Source organism: Zootoca vivipara, chromosome 5, assembly GCF_963506605.1.
Source record: "Zootoca vivipara chromosome 5, rZooViv1.1, whole genome shotgun sequence".
Taxonomy (NCBI): Eukaryota; Metazoa; Chordata; class Lepidosauria; order Squamata; family Lacertidae; genus Zootoca; species Zootoca vivipara.
In genome coordinates, this window is record NC_083280.1 from 95,640,303 (window position 1) to 95,662,416 (window position 22,114).

General features: G+C 42.6%; 1 long non-coding RNA gene across 2 annotated transcripts in view; it reads right to left on the reverse strand.

Annotated features, from left to right (window-relative positions):
• Positions 1–1,079: 1,079 nt before the first annotated feature.
• The window catches only part of LOC118096168 (uncharacterized), a 95,468-nt gene continuing 74,433 nt past the window's right edge, over positions 1,080–22,114 (reverse strand). The window contains exons 3-6 of one of the 2 annotated variants that reach the window (XR_009557658.1): positions 18,418–18,577; positions 14,380–14,536; positions 6,588–6,785; positions 1,080–5,031 (exon numbers count right to left, since the gene is read on the reverse strand). This is a non-coding gene — a long non-coding RNA (uncharacterized LOC118096168). The remainder of the gene's footprint in view (positions 5,032–6,587; positions 6,786–14,379; positions 14,537–18,417; positions 18,578–22,114) is intronic. The other variant, XR_009557657.1, reaches the window with a different exon arrangement.

Consider the following 22,114-nt stretch of genomic DNA (forward strand, 5'->3'; position numbering starts at 1 on the left):
ATTGCGGTTTGACTGATGTTTAACAGCACACTCTTGCAAACAGGAAAAACAGTACGTTCAGTTGGCACACAGAATGGGTGAGCTGTATGTTGCTTGGTGGGTCCCAAGCTGGGCAGGCCTGGATAAAATCTTGCACCTTTAATAAACAGTAATAATAGATACCAGATTTGATGGTGGGCAATAGGCCATTCTCTCCCCCCCCCTCTCACCTCCCAACCAGTTAAATAACTTGCTATAAGGTTACTAAAGCTCTTCCCAAGCTTTCCATTAGAGTCAAGCAAAATTTCCAGGAACTGATCCAGATTTCACACCTGGTAAATCGTCAAGCCTCAAAGGAGGTTGTGAGGCAAGTACCTTTTCCCTCACAGACTATTAGAAATGAATTGGAGTGCTGCTTGCAAACCTGTGGCATTCCCACCCTCCCACTTTCTGCAACCACAATTTGGCAAACTCAGTAACTAGTATTTACATATGTAGGTTTATGCACAGATGTGAAGTTGATAACACAAGTAGTTTTTCCATTTCTGTAAAACATGGCTTGTAGGGTTGTGTACCTGAGGACATGCATTCACTAAGTTAAGTCTCAGAAACGAAAGATTCCTTATGCCTCAGCCTCCTGTAAAAACATACCACAAGGGTCTGGTAGGACCCGAATCACTTGTGCTTAAAGTGTGGCTGCCTGTGGTCATCAGCATTGAAAGAGCAGCATCCTGGGCTGCTTCACAGGGTTAAATGAGAGGAACCTTATTTCTACAACCTCAGTAAGAGGGAGCAGAAGAAGACTGAAGCAGAGTCTTTGCCTGCTTGTGGGGAAGATACATAAGCTGAGGTCGGGAGCAAAGGCATCATTGGGTGCACATCTATGGAGAGCTGAGAGACGCCTTTTCCAAATTTGCAAGTGTAGTTTTGACAGTAACGAGTTAAATCCTCACGCTGGACACTCCTTGCCTGACAGCTTAGTGACCCCCACTATAGCTGTTTGTAAGCCAAGTGGTGGTCTTGCAAATATGCTGAATATGTCAAAGGGTTAATCTTCAGAACATAACAATTTTACTCCACTCAATTGACACTTGAGGCAATTTTTTTAAAGCCCAAAACATTTTATTGAACTTATGAGATAAATCAGATCTTTTTCTAAAATATGAATTAAATGACAGGCATAAAATTATATAAACTCTAAAGTTAAAATCCTAAATAATACTATTTTCACATATACGGTGGGTTTACTCTGGTGATGACCATAACATCTACTCTAATTTATACTACCCCATTTCATAGATTGAAACTGGCTTAAAAGTCATATTGTCCTTGGGAACTGCATTTTTAAGTGAGGGTAGGGGTTCGACAACACAGAATTCCTTGCATAATCATACAGTTCTCAAGATACTTTGGGAGGACTGTTGCATAGATTGTTGACTTGAAAGTGAAATGGGTTTTCTGGGCAAGCTGCAAAGGTGCTCCTCAGGGAAGGCAGTAGGTTGTATAGTTATCTCCTGATTGGGGCAAAATCACTACCCTGAAACCACACAACCTACTACCTCACCCTGCCAGAGCACTGGGTGGCGTTGACAGAACATAGCTACTTCTTGGCTTTTGCTTCTACAATTAAGAGAGAGAGTCTTGCCATGTGGTGATGCATAAGGGTATTTGGAGTGAAAGGCAAGGTTGCTGTTCAAGGAATCCAACAGAGCCAAAGAGAGGATGGTGCTCATTCCACTAGCCTCTCCTTCCTATGTCCACCAGCCCTTTCCCCACCTCCTAGTCCCTCCTCAGTATTAGCAGCAGCCTTGCAATGCCTTCTGCTTCCACTCATGAGTCACCACTCCAGGTCTATTGTGTAGGATTTTCCTGCCATGTGGCCTTGGTCCATACTTTACCTCTGCTGCCACATTGTACCACCATCTGATCATAACCAAATGGGCCCTCTCCTCTTCTTCACTGCCACCTGCCAAATGGGTCTATTCTTGTCTCAACTGGAAACCTTTAGTGGCCAAATAGGGATGAAATTCACATTTGGAGGATCTTGCGATCTGTGCAAACTTCCTATGGAACTACTGTACTAAAGTTTCCACAAGAGTTATTTTTTTGCAAAACATTTTAAAGAAGACCATACTGTTTGGTTAGCCAAAATGTGTACACTTAGACACAGAGGCCACCCTTATAACAGCAGAACTCAGTAAGAGGACATTATTTGGTTGGTGTGTTAGGCCTTTGAATCATGTCCTTGGCTCAACGACGTCAATGGATGGGCTGCTTCAAATACTTTAAGGTTCCGCTCTCCTGTCCCTAAGCATACATTCGGTATGCATCAGTAACAGATGTTGTTTCCTGATACGGTGATGGAACATTCCTGTGCTGCTATCACAGCCACTTCAGGAAAGACAGTAGATTGTATAGTTATCTGACAGGCAGGGTATAACCCTAAAACTATACAACCTACTACCTCACCCCAAAGGGCAGTCTCACTCTGATGCAGATGAGGTCCAACCAATCCCTGAGTTGAATCATAGTAAGGTAACCTGCAAGACAAAAAAGATCTCTAGAGGGGGGAAAAATTAATGGTGTTGCTAATCAGTGCATTACTAGTTTAGACACAATACAACCTTTTAGGAATATTTTACAAATTCCACATTTATACCAATCATACTTTAGCTTTTATTGTTGTTAGCAATCCAGTAAGTCCATCTTTATCGTTTATAACCTGACATTTAACTTAAAGTATGCATGTATGATTAACACTGGTTAATATCCTGCATTCTATGCACAGGGCATGGAGCTGTTGGGGTCTGCCCAGGCACCACCGCCAGGCTTTTATTCATTCCTGGGCAGGCTTGGTCAGTGGGTATTGTTCACCTCCTGGAGGCTGCACAAAGCCCATTCTTAATAATATATCAGCCAGGGGGCCTGATAATTTTCTGAACACTGTGATGCCCCATCTGAGATGGCATCCCACACAGGTCACCCTGAATTTATTTTATTAATTCATATAGAAGCAAGCTTTAAAGATTATGTTCAGCCTCGGAAAGAGATGCCAGAACCATACCAGGCCAAAAGTAATGCATACATGAAAGGCTCCATTTTGTCTACCTCTATCTTCCCGTTTTGGCATCTAGTGGCCCAAAGTCACCTAGTGAGCTTCATGGCCAAATGGTGCTTTGATACTTTTGGCCTTCCCAGTCCTAGTTCAACTCTCTAACCACTACACCACCCTGACTCCCTATAAAGAACACACCAGCCTGACCTAATCTGCAAGAACCAAACCCTGTGAAAACATGGAGAACCATTTGTGTGGCATTATGCAAGGCAGAATTACATGTTATCAGAAACTCTGGACTAGATTAAAAAAAAACAGTCCTCTGCCAAATTCCATCTCAGTGCTTAGAAACACTGGGACAGGCAATATGATGCCCTCCAGACGTTGTTGGAGTCAAACTCCCATCCGGCCCACGGACAGGGTGGTAGAAAGCGTCCAACAACATTGCAAGACAGTGTACGGGCTTCCCCAATATGAAATCATGAAATATGATTTACTAGTATCCTGAGAAACTTTATGCGGAGCATTTCACTGCCACTGCCGGCAGGCGCCAATGATGTAGGGTTAGGAAACGGAAAGTCTCAAGGACACACAGTCAGTTAACATGTTATTGTTTGATATATGGGTCTTGGCATGGGGTTGCCACTCTCACATTTTTTGATAATGTGTACTATCACTCACAGGTGTGTGTGTATGTCTCACCTGCTGACCTCAGCTGATCTGATAATTTGGGGTTTAATGTGCTGTTTTGATGTACTGGTATTACCTAGACTGACCTAGACGTACAACAGCCTTTAGAAGAATAAACTCAACAATAATTAACATGTCTGCTATCCATTCAGCAGAATAATGTACACTGTTTAGAAAGATCAGTGTTTAAAGCAAGAATTTACTAAAGTTGCAGGAGATTCACATGGGTATGCAGAAAAGGCTTTTTTCTTTTCTTTTCTTTTCTTTTGGTAAAAACCCCCAAACCTTAGTCTTTAAGAGCAGCACTTAATTACTCCACAGGTGAGTCATAAGCTCCACCATAAATATTAACTACAAACTGTTAGTCTTACACATGACTGTCCTTGTGGTTGTCAACAATAAAAAGGTTTGGTTACATTAATGCTTAATGTGCCTGTTATGAAATCTTTTTGCTCAAGGGTGAAAACCAATTACTTTTGGTTTTTTATAAGTGCTTGTAAATTTATTTTAACTGGTTAAAATGTTGCTTAATAAACCAAAACGGCGCGTGCGGAGTCCACCACAGATCTATTCCACAGTAGGAAAGCTGATACTCTTCCCCCACCTCCATTCCCAGCAGTTTCAGGGCTGAGTGAACAACGCCCTTGCACTTTGGGAGGGGGGCACTAGTGGTAATAAACACCCTCAACAGTCTCTCCTCAAAAGGCACCAAGCCAGCTATTTTTGTTATGTAATAGGAAAAATGACAGTTTTGAGGTAGGAGAGATATACAACCCCAATGGTTAACAGCTGCCAGGAGCAGAAGCTTAATAAAAATTTATAATTATATGGCCATAAACAGGGCTGTCAACCTTTCATTTTTTTAAAAAATCACCAGCCAATGGCAGCTATGGCAGCTTCCAGCCTGCCGGGGGGGGGCAGCAGCAGCACTGGTGTGTGTGTGTGTGTGTGTGTGTGTGTGTGTGTGTGTCTCTGTGTGTGTGAATCCTCCCTCCCCAGCCCTCCCATGGCTGCTATTTAAATTTCTTGTACCAGGGATATTAAATACATACATGCATGCATCTCATCTGAGTTATAGTGCCAAAGTTAAAACCTCTTACAGTCACTGTAATATGCAAAAGTAAGTCTAGCGTCATCTTGGTTAATTTTAGAAGGGATCAAGGGTAATGGTATTTGCCTGAACATCATCAACAACAACCTGGAGTGGGGACCCATCCTGTGGTAGGTATCCTGTCCAAATGCGTCTTGACAAACTCCTCCAAGTAAGCTGGCACCAGGTGAGTGACTGTCCTTCTTCTTAGTTCAGCCTACAAGAGACAGGTTACAACTTCCATTTATTATTAGAGAGGGACGGAATATGCCCTCCCCTTTTCTGAGACCATTCATCTCCCAAGAGATTAATGTGGTGACTTTCAAGGCATGTGGGTAAATTCTAAGGATTTTGAGGACGTAGAATTACTTTTAATGTGCAATGGATAAGGGTCTCTCTCTCTCTCTCTCTCTCTCTCTCTCTCTCTCTCTCTCTCTCTCTCTCTCTCTCTCAAGAAGCTTTGCTGGTGTTTCATACACCTTGGCCACCCAGCCGCATTTCCAGGACAGATCATCAACATCGGGCCCTGCATTTGGGGGGATCTAACATAGTGGTCAGGGACACGGGGGGCGCTGTGGTCTAAACCACTGAGCCTAGGGCTTGCCGATCAGGTCGGTGGTTCGAATCCCCACGATGGGGTGAGCTCCCATTGCTCGGTCCCTGCTCCTGCCCACCTATAGCAGTTCAAAAGCATGCCAAAAAGTGCAAGTAGATTAATAGTTACTGCTCCGGTGGAAAGGTATATGGCGTGTCTGTGCGCTGCTCTGGTTCACCAGAAGCGGCTTAGTCATGCTGGCCACATGACCCAGAAAGCTGCCTGTGGACAAATGCTGGCTTCCTCAGCTTGTAAAGTGAGATGAGCACCGCAACCCCAGAGTCATCTGCGACTGGACTTAACTGCCAGGGGTCCTTTACCTTTTTAAGAAAGTGGTTACCTGCAGTGGATGGGACCCAAGCAGTGTCACCCTACACTTGGGTGAGGATGTCCAGGGAAAGTCAACTGGTAGCTGCAGTTTGGGGTGGGGGCCCCAAAGGTGGCAGGGGTTATAGCAAAGCTTGGCAAAACTTCAAATCAATGCTGGGGGCAGAGGGACTACTAAAGTCTGACACAAACCCTGATGTCTCCAATCTCTTCCACCTTCCCTTGCCTGTAAGAAGGGGCCTTTCATAGTTGTGAACAAGTAGAGCCAGGCTGCTTTGCACATGGTAAGCATAAGGCATAGTCTGGCTCTGCGAGGTCAAGATAGGATTCAGAGAGGCTAGTCGAGTTCAGAGTCTTAAAGCCAGGCCCACAGAGAAGACCCTCTATCCTTTTTCTCACACAGAATAATTCCTTATACCCAGTCTATTGAAGCAGATTGTTTCACAATAAAATGGGACAGGATTTAAAGGGCTGCAATCCAGTCGAAGATGAGAGCTTTTTAATTCCCACCAATTTCTCTCTCTCTGCGTATGCATGAACAAATGTGTCTGAGTTACAGGTAGGTAGCCGTGAGCCGTGTTGGTCTGAGTCGAAGCAAAATAAAAAAATTCCTTCAGTAGCACCTTTCAAGTGTATCTGAAGAAGTGTGCATGCACACGAAAGCTCATACCAAAATAAAAACTTAGTTGGTAGGTGCTACTGACGGAATTTTTTTAAATGTGTCTGAGTGAGTTAAAGCATGTGCTCAGCTCTGGAACTGAAATCAGTGGAAATGATTTCAGTGAAACCAATAGTACTTGACTGTGGCTGGATTGGGGCCTTATAATTTTTTCCATGACCAGAGCTCTTACCTGTGCCCCTCCGTTGCTCTGCTGTGTTAGTGCCAATGGGCTTTATGCCCACCACCGCATGGTGCTGAAATGTGACATGTGCAGCTGACGGAGGCAGTGGGGGTAGTTTCCATGATCTCAACAGGAGGCAGTGATGGCTACCAGATGGTCTGAGTTCTGAAAGCAGCACCGAGCCAATTTTTGGGATGGATAAGAAACCTGGGGGGGGGGGGGGAGAGAAAGAAAGAAAGAGAAAGAAAGAAAGAGAGATGGGAAATGTACCGAGGAAGAAAAACAATCACCTTAAAAAACAATTCGAAGTAAGGTTTTGTGTACATTACTTGACAGGAAAAAGGGGGCCAAGCAGAGGTGTATTTCAGACAATACACCTTTTGGATATCCAGTTGGCCATGAATTAAACTGGGCTTACTAAAGAGGTAGAGAATCCATTTAAATGATTTATCTAGCCCAATGCATGATAACTCATAAGAAAGCCATACTCTGTACAGTGGGAACTGCCCCCTAGTAAGGAATGCTGCCTTCAAGTTGCTAATTATATAAGTTGCTATTTCCAAATCTATCAAGTTTTCACCACACAGCAGTTTTTAAATAACACAACATCCTAGTAGTAAGAAGTAACATATAACAGGACCATAGTATTGAGCAAGATGAAATAAGGAATGCAAAACCTGGGGTGTTTGAGAGGCAAATGTTTGAGAGGCACAGAGCCTGCAAAGCATATGACCTTAACAGATTAGACAACTAGGCCAAAGCAAACAAGATGAATTTTAACAAGGAGAAATGTAAAGTACTACACTTGGGGGGGGGATGAAAGGCACAAATACAGGATGGGAGACACTGGGCTTGAGAGCAGTACATGTGAAAAGGATCTAGGAGTCTTGGTAGACCACAAACTTGACATGATTCTACAGTGTGATGCAGCAGCTAAAAAAGCCAATGCAATTCTGGGCTGCATCAATAGGAGTATAGCATCTAGATCAAGGGAAGTAATAGTACCACTGTATTCTGCTCTGGTCAGACCTCACCTGGAGTACTGTGTCCAGTTCTGGGCACCACAGTTCAAGAAGGATACTGACAAGCTGGAACGTGTCCAGAAGAGGGCATCCCAAATGGTCAAAGGCTTGGAAACGATGCCTTATGAGGAATGGCTTAGGGAGCTGGGTATGTTTAACCTGGAGAGGAGAAGGTTAAGGGGTGATATGATAGCCATGTTCAAATATATAAAAGGATGTCATATAGAGGAGGGAGAAAGGTTGTTTTCTGCTGTTCCAGAGATGCGGACACAGAGCAATGGATTCAAGCTACAAGAAAGAAGATTCCACCTAAACATTAGGAAGAACTTCCTGACAGTAAGAGCTGTTCGGCAGTGGAATTTGCTGCCAAGAAGTGTGGTGGAGTCTCCTTCTTTGGAGGTCTTTAAGCAGAGGCTTGACAGCCATCTGTCAGGAATGCTTTGATGGTGTTTCCTGCTGACAGGGGGTTAGACTGGATGGCCCTTGTGGTCTCTTCCAACTCTATGATTCTATGATTCTATATAACAAAAGAGCACTTTGTGGAACATGACTGCAACTCAACTGCAGTAGGAATGCTGCTTTCCAGTGCTTTCCATTAAAAAAAACCTATTCTGTTGCTCTGAAATGGAGCATGTGTGTCTTTAACTCACAGTATAAAGCTTTTATGTAGTTAAACCTTCATTAATGGAGTGAAACAAAGGCTTCAAAGTGTCAGAAAGCAAGCAGATCGCTGCTGCCATGGTGCTCAACAGCATGCTATTCTCAGTGTCAATTATTCATGATGCTTTTGCTGAGGGCTCTAATTTTACATAAGTGAAAGTAGCAAGGGAACCGTTAGGACGATCAGCTAAGAAAAACACGGAAAAATGGAAACCCAACTCAGAACTGAAGGTGCACTTTACTGCACTACTTTTTACAGGATTTCCTGTTCGGAAGCTGCCCCCGCAGAACTAACTTCTCTTTGATTTCAGTGGTCTTGATGAGGGATGTGTGCCCATAGTACTGGCGATGGCACCAATCAACTGGCCAAGTGGAGGGTGGTGATGATGGGAAGAAGACAATCCCAGCTCCAATCTCAAACACTGCTGCTGGTTTCCTAACCAGGGGTGTGGCACACTGACACAGCCATGAAGATGGATTGGGTACCCCACCCAGCTACTAATAGTGCATATGCAGAATCAAAAAGAGCAGCTTAAAGAAAGAGGCCGTGACCCTCTTTGGTCTTGAGGAAGGGCCCTGGCCTTGAGGTCCCACATACTGCTCTCTGATGCCTGCAGGAGATATGGGCACAGCCTCATCTTGCAGAACTGCCTTTCAAAAGAAGGTCTCCAGTGCTCAGAGTTTCCAGTATTTCTGGCAACACAAGTCAAAACTCCCCCCCCCTCCCTTTAAAACCATGCCTTCTTGGATAATGTTTTTCAGCTTTTTAAAACTACAGAAAGAGAGACAAGGAAGGAAGGGGTGAAAGAGAGAGGGGAAGAGAGATGGAAGGAGGGAGGGAGGAGAGAGAAAGAAGGAAGGAAGGAAGGGGTGAGAGAGAAAGAGAGGGGAGAGGAAGGAAGTACCTACGAAGCCTGCTCTTGCGAGTGGCGTCGGCGGGATCAGCGCCCTGAAAGGAGACCTTTCGTTGCAGGGGCAACCGCCGTTCCCAAGCTCCCAATGGCAGCTACCAAGCCGACTCTTGCGAGCGGGCCTTTGCTCCATAAGATGCACAGACATTTTCCCTTCCTTTTTAAGAGGGAAAGGGTGCGTCTTATTGAGCCAGAAATACGGTACTCTCTTGTTTTGTTTTTGATTGTGACTCAAAGTTCTTAAGCATCCGCCCAACTGGCGGTAGAGAGGTGGATTCTCTGTGGCTTCCACAGCCCTGCTGGTTCCAGCTGAGAAATCAGTGGGAAATCAGTCAGCTTTGGCTCCATCAGAGGCATGGTCCTACTCTGCTGGTGGCTACAGGAAGTGGAAACACAGTCTGTGTTGGCGTGTGCTCTGCAGCACTCTTGAGTGGGCACATTTGGAGCCTCTGTGGCATCAGAGCCCACCCAGCAGAGGAAGACCTCTGCAGCACCCCAATCCCCTCCAGCAAGCCAGTCCAGGGATTAGGATTGCTTTGCTCATAACTGGAAAGCCTCCTCAATTTTAATTTAGAGAACAAACCCATAAATAGAATAAGCAGAAAAAGAAAAACTGCTACTGTTGTGTATGCTGTTCTGCATCTATGCAGTTTTCTTTCCAACTATTTATACCAAATCACCATATGCCAAACGTCATGGATGCCTTAGCTGCATTGCACCTTGGGTGCCTTCCAACTCGAAGATTCTATGATACTTTCTCTCTCCTGATAACAATGATAATGAGTGCATGTTTTAATATGAACACTAGCTGGCCCGGCCACGTGTTGCTGTGGCTCAGTCTGTTAAATGGACCCTCAGAGTCCCCCTTCAGACTCCCCTCACCTTCAGAGTCCCCCTTCATTTTGTTTGAGATATTTTGCCCCTTCCTCCCCCCATCCCCCCATTGTTATAATTATTTATTAAATTTGCATACCGGCCTATATCCGTAGATCTCAGGGCAGTTTACAACATAAAATTGTACTATACAAACCACAAAATACTTAACAAAAACCAATATTCCCCTGCTTTCACAACACATGTAAAAGGGCAATAGATGATAATCAGCCAAAAGTCTGGTTCAAGAGGAATATCTTCACCTGGTGCCTACAGGACATTTCCTTTCACATGGAGTTTACATTTATTTGAAATTGTCAGGGTTTTCTGGAAATTCCCTCCTGCCATTTGAAAACTTGTAGTATGTATAACAGTAATACAGTATTAATATAGCACATTTCAAGCAAAGCAAGCAAGTATAATTAGTCCCATACCATGGTTGTTGAGGCAGAAGTAGAGTTAAAGCAACTTGCCTTAGGCCAGCTAGTGAGTTCATAGCAGGGAAGAATCAAACTTTGGACTTCCTGACTAGCTCAGTCTTAGCTCATAAACGGCACAAAACCAACTAGTATAAAACTACTATGAATAAAAAACTTCTAGTCTAGAATATTAGTCCACTAATAATTACAATACAGGTAGTCAGAAATACCAGCACAATGACCACTAGGTGTCATAGAACTATCTTACAAACAAATGAGCAGCAATTAGCTGCTCAATGCACCACTACATCAGCAAAAAAATGTTTTGACAGGAAATCTGTTTAAACTTGCCATGAGTCACATGAATACACATGCGCGCACACACTCTCTGACTCACAGTGTACTGGAGTAGCAGGCAAAGATCTGAAAACACCATCAAAAGTTTCTGTAGCCTACAACCATGTGCTCACATACATGATTATGTGTACTAAAACCTGCTTTCCAGCCTGTGGTTTTCCCTTCCATTCATGTTCAGGACACAACTGCTGGATTACACACCATATCAACATGCAATCTGAGATTGTTCTAGTCATCTATAGGACCTTTGACTGTGTAGAGAGGAATCACTTAGTTGGCATAACAAAAAGCAGAGATTTAGCCAATATACTAGGTTATTGGAACAAATTCATGGAAAGGTAATTTTATTGTGATAAATATAAATATTTTATAAATAAAAAATGTAAAATATAAATATTTAAAATATTCTAGATATAAACATTTTAAAGAAATACATGTATATAAAAATATGCATACCCCACAATTTTCCAACCACAGGTGGGATTGTAACTGTTAAAACCAAACAAAAGTGTTGACACCCAGCAAATCTCATGTCCTGTTTAAAACAAAAATAAGGTTTGGGAACCAGATGTAACACTTATAATTGAAACCCTAGAAAAATGGCCTAAATGCAGATAATCCTACAGGATTCTCTATTTAGAGGATTAATATAATCTATGGAAATCACATTACAAAAATTAAGAAACATTAAAAATGCTTTCTATTGACTTTTAGACATGGAAAAGTATTATTATTTGGTAGCACAAGCCAAAATTATTTAGTATAGTTTGCCATATAGAAGGCAAATGATAGTTGCTATTTTGATAGTGGGCAAGTTTTGAGATTTCCTGTATGAAAACTGCAAAAAAAGATGGGTGGGATATACCCAAACTCTCTGTTCTACTTCTGTTCTATGTCATATTCTGTCTCTAGTTGCAACTCAACTAGTTGCCTCTCCCCCATCCAGTACTCCATATTTAAAAGCATTTGACAGATTGTGGAGATAATCCTTCTCATTCTCTGAGAGACCCTCAAAAAGCGTTAACAATCGTGGAGGACTCTCTGTTCGGTAAATGCATTGCACAAAGGACAAAATCTGAGCCTTCTGAAACCATGTTACAGGCAGGGGTCAAAGCTGAGCTTCAAGTTTGTCTCGAGTTAGATAGGTCAGCTCCTGCTATACAGATGTCACCAGGGCAGTCTCGAGTAGGTCGGCCGCCCTGGCGCTGAGGGGCGGAGATCGCTCTGGTGCCCCTGCCCTCGCAGGGTGCAGATGGTTTCCGCGCAGCTTTGCCGCATGACGCCCAGCCTACTGGCCCGGTGCCCTGGCACACCGCGCCACCGGGGGTCTACCTAGAGCCAGCCCCAGATGTCACATGAACCTCGTGTCTTTATGTGCCCAGCTCTTAAGTTGCAAGTACTTGTCTGGGATGGACCAAGAAAGGGGGCCAGGTGAGGAACTAGCTTTCAGATGCATTGTTTCTAGTTGCCTTGAGAAAAGGGTTTAGAAAAATGTTAAGCTGAGAGGAAGAAATTATTTTTGGCAAGAGTGCAGTCAAGGCAGATAGGATTTTTCTTGGGTGGGGATGGAAATTACTAACAATATTAGTTTTAGTTGACAGACAAGGTTGTAAAGATATAGACTGGGGTGTCCAACCTCTGCCACCCACCTTGGTTGCAGGGTTTTATGCTTTCTACTAAAGTATTTGAGAGAAACAGTAACAGGTGGTTGAAGTAACAACCAAACCTAGAGCCTCATTTGGAGGAAAACCTTAGAGAAGAAAGTCTTGCACTGACACCATGTCAGTGATTGAGCATCTTGCCACTGGGGATGTAGGCTTGGTAATGCAAGTGTAGAATAGGAAGATAGAATCGCATTGAGGGAAGGATAATAGACGGAGTGACATTTGCACTGAGGGGGAAAACAATAACTGACATTACACTTAAGCAAGTTGAAAACAATGCAGAAGTCAAGTGAGATCAGGGATTCTGGATCCTTGAACCTTCAGGAGTAATGGGTAAACTGGTGGTTTGCCTTGGAGGCAATAGGTCTATGTCGAATGGACCTGGGGCTCGCTGGAAATGTCAAAATGCTGCCTTGTGTAGTGTCTGTTCCCCTGGGCACAGTGTGGTGCGGCTCAACCAGTCAGCTTGTGTATTGGACCTCCTAGATATGTGTTCCCCTGAGGTGGTTCTCCATCCAAAGTAGGAATAATGTAGATTCCTGCTGTAGATCTGCGGATTTGGTCCTGCCTTCCCTGTTGATACAGGAGTGCGCACCTGTGTTGTCCATTCAGATTAGGATGTGAGACAGACACATGCTATGGAAGAAGTGTTCAGTGGCTAGACGATCTGCCCAAAGTTCGAGTCATTTGATGCTAGTAGGCCCCTGAAAATGCTCACACAAGGCCTTATGGGGCTGCTAGACCACATTATCACCCATCAGGGCTTTCTGTGGGGTCAAGGCTACCATTCCAACCTATAAGGGAGGTTATGGGCTCCAGTGGTGAAGGGAACACCACATGCAACCACTATGGGGAAGCAGGCCTGCTTCAGGTCTTGGTGGGAAGGAAGCTTTCATGGTTTGGGAGCATAGTGGGGTGGGGTGGGGACTAGTGCTGACCAGGAAATGTCTCCAGCAATCAACTCAGCCAATGCCACCTCTATAAGAGCTGAAAATTAAAGCCTGTGGGGTAGTAGATCTCAGTGTATCACCGCCGCCACTGTGGAAGACAAGCCAATGCTGCCTAGAGTGGTTGGGAGGGGTGGGGGAAGTGTCTGTCACCTCACCCAAAGAAGAAGAAAAATGCAGAAGGGCAGCAAGCTCTGGAAGTCCAGACAAGCCACTTCCGTTCCCCTCGCAGAAACTAGTTTGTGGGGAAGAGCGAAAGGAAAAAGGATTCTGTTATATATATATATATATATATATATAGAGAGAGAGAGAGAGAGAGAGAGAGAGAGAGAGAGAGAGAGAGAGAAAGAAAGAACAGTAGAAAGAGTGAAATAACAGAAGAAGAAAATTGCTAGGCCAAGATGAAAGATCAAAGAAGGATGTGCTTCATCAAGGCAGGAGCAAAAAACTGAAGAGGGGCCAGCCTATTTCCTGTAAAAGAAGGCCTTTTTTCATCTGGAACTACAAGTTATAAGAAAGGAGATTCTGACTAAACATATGGAATTTTTTTCTGACAATAAGAGCTATTTGACAGTGTAATGGACTCCCTCGGGAGGTGGTGGACTCCCCTTCCTTGAAGGTATTCAAGCAGAGGTTGGATGGCCATCTGTCATGGATGCTTAGCTGAGATTCCTGCATTGCAGGGGGTTGGACTAGATGGCCCTCAGGGTCCCTTCCAACTCTACAAGGTAGAGATGTGCACCAACTGCACAGCCCAATTCTGTCTGAGGCACTTTGTTGACTGCCTGAGTAGATTTAAATCCAAATCCCAATCCAGAAGAATACAACTCTTCTGTTATCCCCTTTCACAACTATAGAGATTAAAACAAAAAAACAAACAAAAAAACAAAAAAACCTGAACTTTCCCCCCTTTTGATATAATTGGATACAATTTGCAGGCACACTGACCCTTCCTGAGGTAATGAATCCTGCTGTATTTCAAAAGGATGGTTGCAGTGGTTTTCTTGTGAGAGCAGCCTTTTCCGTTTTGGAGTGATGAAAAAAGGATTGATGCCATTTCTCCTATTGTTTTGTTGCAATTTGTATGAAAGTAGCACAAGTGCCCCTAGGCAAAAAACGTGACAAATATGAGAAGGATAGGTGCAGGGGTTGGTGTTCATTTTTGGGGTGCCTTTAAAGTTGATTTGGAGTGGGTAAAACTAAGAGGGATTCAGTTTCAATTTTGTGTTTTTGTGGGCAATGATTTTGGAATGAAAGTGGCATATACTGTATAGGTACTTCTAGAAAAGTAACCTATATCATTTCAAATGGGGTGCTCCAGTCTACCCCTTCACACTGTTAGCGCTGCTGGTTTTTGAATGTCTGAATAGGGCTCTAGTGTGACCAAGAAAAGTAGCCCAGGAAGGGGCTACGCAGGATTGATTCTTGGTGGCTCCAGGACACCAGGAACAGGGCACAGGTATAGTTAGCCCAGACTCCAAGTGTGTCCCTGACGATATCCCTTTACTATCTCCCATATAACCAAGGGACTGCCATTCTGTGGCACTCCACAAACACTAATGGAGTAGGGCCCATACATCAATATAGCTTCATTTTTACTTATGCTACATCTCTGCATTTACTATCAAATATGCAATCCAAATATGCAATGTGCAACTCCCATTATCTCTAGAATGTGATATTAAAGGCAGTGTTCCTAATTATTTTTTTAGTCCAAACCCTCCAGCTTGTAGCTCTTTATTAACACCGTGCATCAAAAAGATACTAAAAGATTATCTTTAGGATTAATGGAAATCGTTGTCACTCTTTTAGCTTGCTGGATAAATAATCTTACAGTCTGATGGTATGAGCAACCAGATTATGAAAAGAACCCTTTTCATAATTATGTGACACAATTCTGTAGGCTTTTCCCTTTTCCTGCTGTGAGAAGCTTATGGATTTCCTTTTTGCCTGTTTGTTTGTTATAAGCCTAAAATGATATTTGAGAATGAATGAGTTTGGTCCCATAGCGTTCTAAATGAACATTTAATTGTTTAGTACCTCACTAAAATAATTTCCTTCCTCCACTAACTACATTGCCACTTCAGGTATGTACAAACACCACTGGGTTCATGTATAAAGCAAAACAAAACAAAACCTTGCATCTAATATATTTTACAAGTGTTACCACTGAAATGTTGCCTAAAACAAAATAAGAAGTGAAAAGTATAAGACATTTCATGAAGAAACGAAAAACATTTCAGTACGATTACAAAAAATGTTCAGGGGTGGGGGTGGGGGGGCAGTTCTACTGGGTATCACCTGATTTAGCCTACCATGAAATTCAAAATGAAATTTTATTTTGCCAACAAAATTTAAATAGATTAAATCAGTAAGACTAGCAATAATTTATTTGTGCAGCACTGCTTTTTGATGCTTGAAAATAAAATGATCTCCTCTGACTTCATAGAAACATCCTACTAGATTGCACAAAAGACAGAATCTGTGTGTACAGCACCTTACCGTAACCTGATGCAATCCAAATGCACTACTACAATTCCTGATCATTGGTTATGCTGACTGGGGCTGATGCAAGTTGGAGTCCAATAGCATTTGGGAGCAGTACACCGGATTGGGAGGGGCTAGTGCTTCCACTTTGAGAGTCTCGTGTTCTGTATGATTATGAACAGAAGACAGATCTCAGAAACGATAACCTCATTCAGGTCTTGGTTTAAAAAATCATGCAAGAAAGGAAGCACATGGTCTCAAGGGGCAACTGGCTGCTACTGGACCTGTACAGCAGGCATCCCCAAACTTCAGCTCTCCAGATGTTCTGGACTACAATTCCCATCTTCCTCAACCACTGGTCCTGTTAGCTACGGATCATGGGAGTTGTAGGCCAAAACATCTGGAGGTCCGCAGTTTGGGGATGCCTGCTGTAGAGCATCCAGGACCTGTAGAGTCTTCTGTGCAATGTAGAGCCTTGGGAAATCTGGGTTCTATATGACATGAGGAGCCTAACCAAGTAGAAGCAGGCTCTCCGCTTCATACAGCTGCTCCTGAACTCGTGGAAGGCAATGAGGGAACAGAGCTAGCATGCTCATGTTTAACCAGGATGCTGAATAGAGTTCATCGCTATTACTCATGAGCAAAAGACTGATTCCTGGAAATGGTAGCTATCTCTCACAGGGAGGCTTCTGAGATTTTAAAACCGCAAAACACCTCCCTTTGTGTTCAGTTTTCTGTATCTGTTCACAACTGTGATATTATTACTATTTATTGAATTTATTAGGGCACCCCAAAGCGACTTGTAACCAACCAGACAGACAACCATGCTTACTGCCTTGCCCCTGTGATTGAAGGGGCTGCATGATATCAGTGTGCACATGCCCCACAATAAACCCCACAGAGACATTAACACCAATAGGAAATAGTTATGCAACTTCCAAGCCAACTATACACTTTCTTTTTCTTTTTCAGCACAGCACATAGAGATGTGGCCACATGATATCCCTGAGGGAAAAAAGCAAGACACACACGCAAACCCCACTACGAAACCTTTCTGCATTGCCTTCACTCTGAATGGGAGGCAATCAAACTTTGTCCACTGCTATGGATCATAGAATCATAGAGTTGGAAGAGACCACAAGGGCGATCCAGTCCAACCCCCTGCCAAGCAGGAAACACCATCAAAGCAAGTGGTGAAATAAGGGCTGAAATAATGGGAATGTATGGGAGCTAACAGGCTAGGCACACACAGACAAACTAGATCTTGCAATATACAGTGGTACCTCTACTTACGAATACCTCTACTTACGAATCAAAATAAAAATATTCCTTCAGTAGCACCTTAAAGACCAACTAAGTTTTTATTTTGGTATGAGCTTTCGTGTGCATGCACACTTCGTCAGATACATGAAAGCTCATACCAAAATAAAAACTTAGTTGGTCTTTAAGGTGCTACTGAAGGAATTTTTTTATTTTGTTTCGACTCAGACCAACACGGTTACCTACCTGTAACTATCTACTTACGAATGTTTCTACTTCCTCCACTAACTACATTGTCACTTCAGGTATGTACAAACACCACTGAGTTCATGTATAAAGCAAAACAAAACAAAACCTTGCACCTAATATATTTTACAAGTGTTATCACTGAAAGGTTGCCTAAAACAAAATAAGAAGTGAAAAGTATAATAAATTTCATGAAGAAACTAAAAGCATTTCAGTACGATTACTAAAAATGGCTCTGTCCGGCATCTTGGATGCAGTTTAGATAGGATTTTTTCTACTAATGAATTTTTAGATAGGGTTGCTTCAACTTACGAATTTTTTCTCCCAATGCATTCCTATGGGATTCGACTTACAATTTTTTTCAACTTACGAATGTGCATTCGGAACGCATTAAATTCGTAAGTAGAGGTACCACTGTATAAAGGGCCCTGTCTGGAAGCGTCCATGTACAAGGGTGAAACAAAAGGAGAGCAGCTGAACCTGCTGGGATTGAGCGAAAGGCAGAAAGCCAACAAGAGGTGGAACCAGAGCCAACTAATTGGCCTTTTCTGCAGTGGCTCGCCGTTTATGGTATGCTCTCCCCAGGGAAGCTCACCTGGCACCTTCATTACATATCTTAAGGTGCCAGGTGAAAATGTATCTCTTCAATCAGGCTGATTAACGTTCTATGGCTTTTTAAATGTGTTTTTTTGGGGGGGGGGTTATTGGCTTGTTTTTGTTTTATTATGTATTTTGTATTTTTATGTTGTGAACCGCCCTGTAAATTTTAAATGATACAAATTTAATAAACAACAACAACAACAAATATTCTAGTTTTGTCCCCGGTGCAAAGTTCTACAATGGCAACGCTGAGGAGGAAGCTGCCCGCCAGTGCCACTACCTCTTGGGCTGGGTGAAAGTAAGCAGGCAGGTGGGGGCTGGCTGAGTACAGGCTGAGGATGTTGGAAGGCATCTTAAAGACCAACCTCCACTGAAAAGGAAAAGGCAACTTACCAGAGATATGACCAGCAGGGTTCAAATGCTGGAGTGGATAGTAATGAGTCCACACAAGTGCTCAGCATAGCAGGCATCCCTCTTCCTTCTGGTAAGCACCATGGAAGTCCAGTTTAGAGAAGATGAAAGCTGTCTCCTCTTCCCAAGGTTGGAGCCCTTCCTGTGCACATATTTTAAAAGGGAAAGTTTTTTTCTTATTCTTTCTTTCTTTTCTAAAAAAAACAAACTTTATTTAGAATTGTTTAGACAATACACTCACAAACATACTAAAAGAAATAATGCACATTCACAACATTTAAAATATAAATAATATAACACTGAAAAAAGAGAAAAAATGAAAAGAAGAAAATAAAACTGATAACCAAGGACAATAACGTAAACAAAACAATATCAGTAGTATATCCAAATAATAATTATAACAAAACTATCATGAAAAATCCTAATCGTCAGACAAAGGAAAAAACTCATAATGAAGACAAATAAACAAATCAAATCTTCATTCAAATAGAAAAGAAAAGCTTGATTACCCTCCCCCTTACCCCCCCCACCCCTGTTGACTTCCAGTCATTCCTATATGTTGATTATAGTTCTTTCTTCTGATGCATGTTGTTGTTGTTTAGTCGTTTAGTCGTGTCCGACTCTTCGTGACCCCATGGACCATAGCACGCCAGGCACTCCTGTCTTCCACTGCCTCCCACAGTTTGGTCAAACTCATGTTCGTAGCTTCGAGAACACTGTCCAACCATCTTGTCCTCTGTCGTCCCCTTCTCCTAGTGCCCTCAATCTTTCCCAACATCAGGGTCTTTTCCAAGGATTCTTCTCTTCTCATGAGTTGGCCAAAGTATTGGAGCCTCAGCTTCACGATCTGTCCTTCCAGTGAGCACTCAGGGCTGATTTCCTTAAGAATGGATAGGTTTGATCTTCTAGCAGTCCATGGGACTCTCAAGAGTCTCCTCCAGCACCATAATTCAAAAGCATCAATTCTTCGGCGATCAGCCTTCTTTATGGTCCAGCTCTCACTTCCATACATCACTACTGGGTGCATACTTCTGATGCATACATTAATTCATTTTTTTTCCTTTCCTCTAGTTTCCTTGCCCTTCATATCTCTGCCACAAGATTCACTTATCCTACCCTATTTTTCATATATGATTCAAAGGATTCCCAATTTTTACCCGCTTTTTCCCTACCCAGTCCTTTTGAAATCCCATTTTGGATAGCCAAATTCTTATATCCCACTAATTTTATCTGCCAATCTTTTATATTCGGAATTTTATCACTTTTCCAATTTTGTGCGATTAGAACTCTGGCGGCTATAGTACTGTACATTACCATACACCTGTCTTTGGCTTTGATTTCCTCGTTTAACATGCTCAAAAGAAAAATCTCTGGTTCTTTCTTGAATGATATTTTTACTATCTTTTTAAACTCCTTGTATACCTCATCCCAAAAGTTTTTTACACCACCACCAAATGTGTATAAATGTCCCGGTCTCTTCCTTGCACCTCCAGCAAGTATTGTTATTTCAAAAGGGAAAGTTTAAAAGAACCAGGGAAACAAAAATGAGGAGGGGCAGCAGCTCCGAGGTGAGAGGGACATATGGGACAGGAGCTCCAAACTGGTGCTGACTGAGATATGGAAAGATCACCATCTAAAAATTTCTCTATTAAAATTCATTGCCCCAGGAAAGACTTTTTAATCAAAACTCCTTGGGCTTTTTATACTTTTTAAAGATTAAATCTCATTTGACATCAGCTTAAAGCCCCTTTCTCTGAAATGTGGAAGGCTTTTTTTTTTTTTTTTTTTTTGTAAATTATTTTTATTAAAGAATTTCTTAGGTTACAAAGGTAGTGCAATGTCTCTTTCTTTTCATGCATCATTTTTACACATCAATTTTTTACTTGTTGAGACATTATGAGGAAGGGGGGGAAAGGGGGGAAAGAGGTAGGTGGGATGGGGAGTTGGGTGTGGTGGATTGCCGATGTTTCTGTTTTTCTTGATATGTGTAGGGGTTCAGCGTCAGCGTCATTTGTGCAGGTTCTCTGTTGTTAGTTCGTGCTTCTTTGTTGGTGAGAGAGGTCAGGATTTGTCTTAGAATGTGGTTGTTCATTTATGGTTGGCTGTGATGATCCTTAATTTCTTGCGTGAGTGGGGAGGGAGGGTGTTTTGATCAAGTTAGCCATATTGATTTGTATGCTGACGGTAATTTTTTGTCATTGTCCTGTTGGGTTGTATAAGTGATGAAGGGGAACCATACTGGGGTGAAGGTGTCTTCTTCTGTTTGTCCCCGTGTCAGTTTCAGCTTACTGGTTAGTTTTTCTAGCAAGGCTGTTTCCCATACAACTTGGTACCATTGGTCCAAGCCCACTCCCGATAAGTCCCTCCAGTGCCTGGCTACGATATTTCTGGTTGCTGACAACAGATGGATTATAAGTTCTTTATGATTTGCGTGAGCGTTGTTATCCTGAAAGATATTTAGTAAAACCAATTCTGGGGTAATTTCTAGCACTTGCTTAGTTATGTTACAAATTTCTTGCATGGATGTCTTCCAGAATGATTGAATTTTAGGGCACTCCCACCACATGTGGAGGTACGTGCCTGTGGAAGTGCATCCTCTCCAACATTTTGATGAGATTCCTGATCGTATTAGTGATAATTTTCGTGGAGTCAGGTACCATCTGTGAATTAGTTTCAACGAGAGTTCTTTTCTTTTCATTGATATAGATTTGAAAGGGGGTTTCGACCACATTTTAGTCCATTGGGTAGGGTTGATTTCATACCCTATGTCATCCTCCCATTGTCGTTTTATCTTGTCCAGAGGATCTATGGGAGTCTGAATTAGTATCTTGTAAATTGCAGATACCATCCCTTTTCCGTGTCCTTTTGGCAATTGGAGGAGGCTTTCGAAAGCTGTCAGGGGTCTAGTTGCTGCTGGTTTTACAGTTGGGTTGTTCAGAAAGGCATGTAGTTGATGTTGTGCTAACCAGGGCATTGGGATGTCTTCTAGTTTGTCCTGTATTTCTTGTGGTGTCAAAGGTTTGTTGTCTTTATAAAAGTCTATTAAGCGATGTAAACCTTTGGTTTGCCAGGTCTTCATCTGGAGGTTTTGTGCTGCATGATGGAACAATGGATGGTAAGCCAGGGGAGTTAATGGGGATGGGGTTGGAGATAATTTACTAGTTTCTGCTTTCCATGCTTTGAACATGGTTTGTGTGTATCTGTTGAGTGTTGTGGGAATCTTCCTTAATTTGTTTGGGAGAAATGGATATGCTGTGGTGCAGATATTTTCAATTGAGTCCCTTTCCAGATGTACCCATTGTTTAGTCTCGTCTTCAAGTATATATGGGATTATATGGCGTATTTGGTTGGCGTTGTAGTATGTTTCTATGTTGGGGATTCCCCATCCTCCTGCTGAGGTGGGGAGGTGAAGGTATCTGATGCTAATCCTTGGTTTTTTATGTGAGAAAATAAAAGAATGTAATTTTCCCTGCCATTTATGAAGTTGGGTTGGGGGGATCCAAATTGGAAGGGTTTGGAATAGGTAGGTTAGTTTTGGGAGGATGACCATTTTGACCATGGCTATTTTGTCTGAAAGAGTGAAACTCATACTGTCCCATCTTTTTAGGTCTTTGTTTATTTGTCGCCACAGGGGTTTGTAATTGTGGAGGTATAATTTGTTGAGGTTCTTGGTTATTTG